The sequence below is a fragment of the Poecilia formosa genome, unplaced genomic scaffold (genome assembly GCF_000485575.1).
Source record: "Poecilia formosa unplaced genomic scaffold, Poecilia_formosa-5.1.2 Scaffold254, whole genome shotgun sequence".
Classification (NCBI taxonomy): domain Eukaryota; kingdom Metazoa; phylum Chordata; class Actinopteri; order Cyprinodontiformes; family Poeciliidae; genus Poecilia; species Poecilia formosa.
This window is the reverse complement of record NW_006800193.1, coordinates 276838-284134: the sequence shown is the minus strand read 5'-3', so window position 1 is coordinate 284134 and position 7297 is coordinate 276838. Positions and strand designations below refer to the sequence as shown.

The 7297-nt window shown below is 40.3% G+C and overlaps 1 long non-coding RNA gene across 3 annotated transcripts in view; it reads right to left on the bottom strand.

Annotated features, from left to right (window-relative positions):
* The window catches only part of LOC103150427 (uncharacterized), a 51237-nt gene extending 45860 nt beyond the window's left edge, over positions 1–5377 (bottom strand). The window contains exon 1 of one of the 3 annotated variants that reach the window (XR_001664489.1): positions 5272–5377. This is a non-coding gene — a long non-coding RNA (uncharacterized LOC103150427). Of the gene's footprint in view, positions 1–557; positions 1378–1407; positions 1927–5271 lie in introns of those variants that run through there. The other 2 variants (XR_001664488.1, XR_477551.2) reach the window with 2 other exon arrangements.
* Between the last annotated feature and the right edge of the window lie 1920 nt (positions 5378–7297).

The window sequence follows — 7297 nt, the reverse complement described above, 5'->3', positions numbered from 1 at the left end:
GAAGAAAGAAAGAAAGAACGGAAGAAAGAAAGAAAGAAAAAGAATGGAAAGGAAGAACAGGGGGGGAAAAAGAAAGGGGCGGGGGGGGCGAAATCGTCCGATAATAGAAAGAAAAAAGTCAACATCAAGTTCAACAGCGTGCTGGTGCTCATTATCATTACAATGCTGTCTGGGAGCACACACAAGTCTTCTTAACAAGGGGCTCTGGCGTCAAGTCCCTCCACCTCCCAGCCGAGGGGACATTTTCCCAGGCTCTGCTAACAATCACACAACTGTTTGCTTTCTAAGCGCCGCGCAGCTCCGGGGCCACTCAGCTCAGCCCGCCTCAGCTGCGCTCAAGGTGGGACGGAACAGCCGGGCTGCCACTCATCAGTCCGGGTCTCAGCACACCTGACATATCGCCCCTTTCAGAGGCACACTTTAACCCACAGGAAATTATCATTATTATTATTATTATTATTATTATTATTATTATTATTATTATTATTATTATTATTATTATTATTGTCGGACAAGTTGAGTTAATATTTAACAAGACTTATGTGAGGAATACTTACAAGCAATAAAAAGCGAATAAATCCCGCATCTCCGGTTGAAGTCCTTTCAGAATTTTAAGGCAAGTTTCTACGGGTGGATCTCTCAGTCAAGAGCAACCTCGCATTACCAAAAGCCCCAAAAGTCCAGGGGGCAAACCCCAGTGATACGCGTCTCTTCAAAGCGGTACAAAAGTGGATCCCATGCAGAAAAAAAAAAGTTTAAAAACGAGAGAAAATAAACATGCAGCGACCACTTCACTGTCTCAACATCTCCTCACTACCCTTGGATGACAGAATAGAGGAAGCTGCCGTGTCGTTGGTCCCCTTCTCTCTCTCTCTCTCTCTCTCTCTCTCTCTCTCTCTCTCCCCCAAAACACGCACTCAAAGCGGCCGCAGCTGCACCATGTTCTTGCACGACCCGCACAGCAACGCAACAGCAACGCAGTATTCCCGGACCACCGTGATTCCCCACGGTTGGAGTTGGATCTCCTTGTCCTCGCGTGGTTTCCAGCATCTGACAGACGTGCTGCGCCACGTGCAGCCCTCTCTCTCTCTCTCTGCGTGGCAGTTACGGGACGCAGAGAGACGTGGAGGACAAAGCCCCGGGACTCCTTTTTTTTTTTTTTTTTCCAGACACACACATTCATGCCAACTCACGTCCGTAGGTTTTTTTTCTCACCCCCCTTTTTTTTATCCTACATGGCAGGGAGGAGGGCATCAAGAATCTCCACACTTTGATGAAGAGGCGCACTTTCGCAGATGTGGTTTGTGCGCTACAAAAACGAAGCCCTCACATCTTATCGTGTATCCTCTTTCTCCATAGCAAAACATCCAAATGGCAAAAAAAACAAAAAAAAAAACACCACGGCACCTTGAATGAGTGGTCCCCACACCTGCATGCATGATGCATGTCTCTTCTCTGAGGCACCTGTGCCAGCGTCGTAAGAGAGAAAGGAGGAGAGAGCGAATGAAAACGCCTCCAGCAGCAGCAGCAGCAGTAGCAAAGCGGCTGCGCGTTTAAGCGCTGTATAGTTCCCGTGTAGCTACTAGCGCGAACCGCAGGAAGGATGCGCTGTTATCGAGCAATCTGAAGTGGAGAGGGTTAAATGCGGAGCACGCAGCGGCGGTGTGCGCGGGGCTGATGTCGCAGCGGCAACCTCGGCAGCGGCCAGCAGATGCCGATGCCTCTACACTGAGCTCCAGCGGGTCACGCTGCTTTACGCGGTGCGACGTAACTAGCAGGACGCACGGCGGGCACTCGCGTCTAAATCTCGACTTTCGAGAGAGGTGTTAAAAAATACACCAAATTAAACCATTATATTCCAAAAACCGGCATTCATCTTTAGAAGAGGCAAAGAAAGCAGCGTGAATGCGTCGTAAAAAGCAGAAGAGAGAGAGAGAGAGAGAGAGAGAAAAGCAGGTGCGCCACTAAAAAATTGACGTGTTAAGCTGCGTGCTGACGTAAGGGATAGCGCGTGCGCCGGGATATGTTATTCCAAATGTGTTACCCGAAGAGTTAGTATGTGTGTGGGATATCCATAACACAGAGGGGCTGGGACGTTGAATCTGTTGGCATTTTATAATGTTTTAATTTCTACAACACTATTTTAAAGAAAAGATTAAATGTTGCGTTTCTTTCTGTCTTTCTCTCTGTCTCTTTTTCAAATTTGGAGGTTAAAATACAGAATGTACACAGGGACACTTCCAGAAACTTATTAACAATAGTGTGCCATCACCAGAGCTTCAAGAGTTGTATTGTTCTGCTTCCTTATCCGGGGTAAGGCGAGGGGGCTGGGCCGGGAGTGATGGACACATTTCCAAAACTGACATGTTACAAAGAACTCGATTGAAATCACAATAAATAAATGTCCCGTCACTCAGATTTTAAAATGACATGGGTAAAGCTTGGGTATGCCCTGCAACCTCCCTCACCTTGCACCTCCTTGTGCCACTGGATTCAGAACAGCTTTCATTGTCTCTCTCCAACAGCCCTAATCATTCATGTTTTAGTAGTTCTCCTTTGAAAATTAGTCAATGCATATTATCATTTTCCAGGCAAAGTAGTCAAAACATGTGTTGGTTATTGTGGAATGTTTGCAAGATGTCACTTCTTGGGAAGCGATATGACACATGAATTAGGCCAACATTAAAACGTAAGCCTATTTAATTTATTTCAATATGAAGACAAAACAACAAAGAGGATCTCAGATTTAAAAAGTTTTGCTTTATTTAATTTTTTTAAATCTAATTTGATATGTTTTTATTCTCTATCTCTTCAAAGGTCGAAGTTTGTTAATTCGCAGAAAAAAAAATCATTTTTAACTATGTACATATAGACCATGATGATGAATACTAATGTAAACATCAATGTATACTCTCTTAGCCTTTCTGAGGCCTTTTTGCCGAACACATTCTGGGAAGTAACGTCAATCTTTGGTGTAAAACTACGGCACCTACTGGCAGAGAGGTGGTACTGCGGAAACTGTCGGGCCTGCACAGATAAAATGCCCGGCCTGAAGCTACAGCACTTTAAAAAAATAAAATAAAATAAAATTACCCTAAGCGCCAGAAAATGTCATTAATAATGACGCAATGTAAATAAAGCATCCAAATGAAGGCTTTTAAATGTATCAAAACAAGGCATTGCCGCAGGTAAAGTGACTGTGTGTGAACGGAAAAAACGGCCTGACATGTTGCATGCATTAATGTTTGTAAAAGCGCTTTTTATTCTGCTCAGTTTTGTGAAAATTAATCTGCTTTATCATCCCAAACTGGTCTGGTTCCAAAAGCCTACGAGTTAGAATAAACTTGTATGAATTAGCGGGGGATTTGAATAGGATAATATTTATATATGTCTATAACAAATCCATAGCAGCCGTTTGGGTTTTATGAAATGAGTTTCGTTTGTTTTTGTTGGGATTTATTTAAAAATAACAGTCATAACAATAACAACAATAATATTAATGCAACAAAATTGCATACATTTTCCATTATATTCATTACATTACTTCACACTTGTAACTTGCATACAACAACTAACATGACAAAGAACTCGATTGAAATCTTAATGAAATTATTATGAACATTTTATCGCGAGATTTGATCGTTAAACGTTTACACGTGAAGCTTATTAAGGTTTGGCATTTATTTATCTTTGTTTGAAATGTTATATTTATGGAAAGCAAATTCATTGACAACGTGCGTTTTGGATTGACAGTTCACCCAGAGCTGAAAAACGACAATTGTCTAGAAGCATAATATTTCATTTGTTGAAAAGGCAATCTTGAAGAAATACATTACAAAATGTAAGGCTGCATTTTAAATACATACATGTGCAAATATGGAAATGCCTACTTATCTCTTATTTATTGCATAAAAATGATTTTTGCAACAAATCAGCTTCAAAAGGAACGTTGTTTATTCTTTGAAAAATATATTTCAAGACTTCAGGATAAAAACGTTGGATTTTCATGTTTAATTAATTTGAATTAATTAAATAGATTTTTAATATGCAGATTTTACTGAATTTAATGCTACAATAAATTGCACTTTAATGAATTTGTACTTGAATAATAATAATAATAATAATAATAATAATAATAATAATAATAACGTTATTCAGCTATATGCACATTGTGAAATAAAATGTAAAGGTATGGTATTATTATTCTTTTCTACATATGGAAGATAAATAAGACATGACAAACATAAATAGAAGACGTGGCATAAATTCTTAAGATCCTAATCTTTCTTATCAGAAAACAAATCCACTGCTTTCTGCAAGAATTTATTCTTGTTCTGCAGAAATCACCACCACCATCTATGACCTAAGTGAGCTCTGTTGCCTTCAGTTGCCAATAACTGACCAATTCAAGTGGCCACTTTTGGGAATTGTAATGACTGATCTTCAAAGAGGTCTGACCTGACACAGGGGCATGAAGATGTCAAAGGTCAGGCATGAGAAACCAACAGGGTGCCAATATTTGTCCCTCCCTCTGTCATGCTCCCAAATCAGAACCCTGCGCTTCAGAGCTGCAGCTCATTCGGCATGTTGGAGATGACCATTCGAGTGCAATTACAGAAACTTTGAGATGGACTGAAATTAAATTGCATGAAGATGTATAATCCATACGTACTGTGGACGAAATCCACCTATAAAACCAGCAACAACACGTTTCTGATGTCTTTTAAGCTATGGCAAGTTGCAAATGATTTTATTCCTAAGCTTGTGGTGCATCCGTAATTACATAATTATTGAAAGAGAGTAGTTAAACAAGAGGGAAAAAGCTTGTAAATGGCATTCAAATAACCAGATGACTCAAGTGTCTCCACAACATGAGGCAGCAGTTTTCTCTGTTTTAGATCTTTAAGATCAAACAGCGTTGCGCTGCTGCCAGTCAAATCTTCCTCTGTTAGGTTTACCTGAACACCCTGAAGGCATCGAAGACCAGATCAATACCCCAATATCAAATCTTAATAAAATTAGAGCATTTCTTTGGATCCACATAGAGTTGTTGTCAGTAAGAATCATTAAATGCACTAAAGCTGAAAAAAAAAAGAAGTGTTTTAAAGCTTCAGTTGAGGTGGAAAGCAAAACACCAAACTATCACAATGTTTCACACCAGCCAGTAAGGGGAAGAAAAATATAAAATCCCAGTTTAATGTTCAAACAATTTAAATAAAGGAATAACAAGTCAAAAATCGCCATGAACACATCAGCAACTCCAGAGCTTACCCCACAGTTCAGCTGCAGCTCCTGGCTCTTTGTTGGTCTGTCTGCAGAGGGAGATGCTGGCCCATTCCCGGCCATGTGAAAACAGATTGATGGCCTCCCCGCTCTCCTGGTTTAATTGGGAACAGGCTGAAATTTATGCTAATACGATGACATCAGTCCCGCCAGCCTCCTCTCTCCATAAAAGAGCGGAGCAAAAAAAAAAAAAAAAAAAAAAAATAGGGGGCCAAAGTCGCGCCTCTTTTCCCAGCCAGTTCCGTCGGTCAAGTTCAAGCGCGCCGCCGGTCGGGCTGCTTTTGTCATTTAAATGCGTGACTGCGCTCATCAAATTAACGCAAGTGGAGGGTGGGGGGGACACGTAGGCACGTGAGCATATCCATGCATCTTGCATCTGGTTTGGTTATTTTATTGGTGAAGCTTCTGTGTCACTAGTGTAACAAAAATGGTTTAGTTTCCACCTATAGCAGAGAGGGATTATGCACCTGTGTTTAGGTTTTGAATTTCAACCGTACCAGATTTGCTTTGCAACGGATCTAAAAAAATAAATAAATAAAAATGTGACAGGGATGCAGCCTACCAGCACACACACGAGTGAGACTTTTTAAACATTTGTGAATGTGAGTCATCCGCTCAGATGCGCCAAATTTTGCGCTGTCACACACCGTCCACCTGTATGACAAAACAAGATCGCTGCAACAGAATTACAGACAGAGGGGTCCTTGGTTTTTCCAGATGCACAAATTGTGTGAGGACATAAGCAACAGCTTAAAGAACCACAGCGGAATCGAGCTGAGTCTTGCTTATTAGTGGATGTAATGCGACTTTATGATGTATGACGGGCCTCTTCTTGGGTTAAAAAAAAAAAGTGCAATCGGTTCGGAATAGCATTAACATCCAAAACTCCCTCCCAAAAAGCAAAATAAAACTTTGTGTGAAGCACAACTGAAAGACAGCTACCATCCTTCTTTCTGTCTTCTTTCTTCTTTCTTTCTTTCTTTCTTTCTTTCTTTCTTTCTTTCTTTCTTTCTTTCTTTCTTTCTTTCTTTCTTTTTTTCTTTCTTTCTTTCTTTCTTTCTTTCTTTCTTTCTTTCTTTCTTTCTTTCTTTCTTTCTTTCTTTCTTTCCTTTAAAGTGTGGCTCTGTAAGGAGAGTCGAGTGATCAGAAGGTTGTAGGTTCGATTCCAGCCAAAACAGGTCAATGTGCCCTTGGGCAATTCACTTAACCCCAAGTTGCCTACCGATGTGTGTATAAATGTGTGTGCGTCTGTGAATGTAAATAGGTGAATGTGACTCTAGTGTAAAGCGCTTTGAGTGGTCAAAATGATTGGGAAAAATTCAGACCATTTACCATTTTCTTTCTTTCTAGTCGAGGAACCCTCTGGGTCATAATGCCCTGCATGGGTAGAAAGCTGTATAATCTACATCAAAACCAGCACTGACTCCCCATAAATGAAAGTCAAGTTTGTAGATAGGCATCAAACATAAACACATTTACCAAAGACCTCGTAGTCATATACACAGCCAATATTTGACATAGTGTTATATATACCGAGTAGAAATGTTGCTGTCTAAATTAAAATTCCAATATGTGTTAATGTCAGCTCGGTGGCTTTTTCTGCCTATGTGTATCTATATGTATTTTTCTGTGTACACAGCAAATTCGGAAGTGTTCCATCAACTTCTACAGAGTTAAATTCAACCCTTTGAAAGTGTCTATATTGGTCCACTCTGGATGGTGTAGAAGTTACACTTTTGAAAGTGTTATTTGTGATAGAGTTGAATCAACACTGACAGTAGTTGAAATCAAACACACTTCAGTGTTAATATACCCAACACTAGTGTATATTGTCAAAAGTTAACACTATAAATGTGTCAATCCAACACAGGACGGTGTAAAGTATATATTAACATAGAAATCTGAGTTTTGAAATACTACTTGCAGAGTGTGCTGTGGTGGTGCAGGGGTTAAGCACACCCTACATATGAAGGCTCTAGTTTTCAATGCAGCTGTTGTGGGTTTGCTTCCTGGT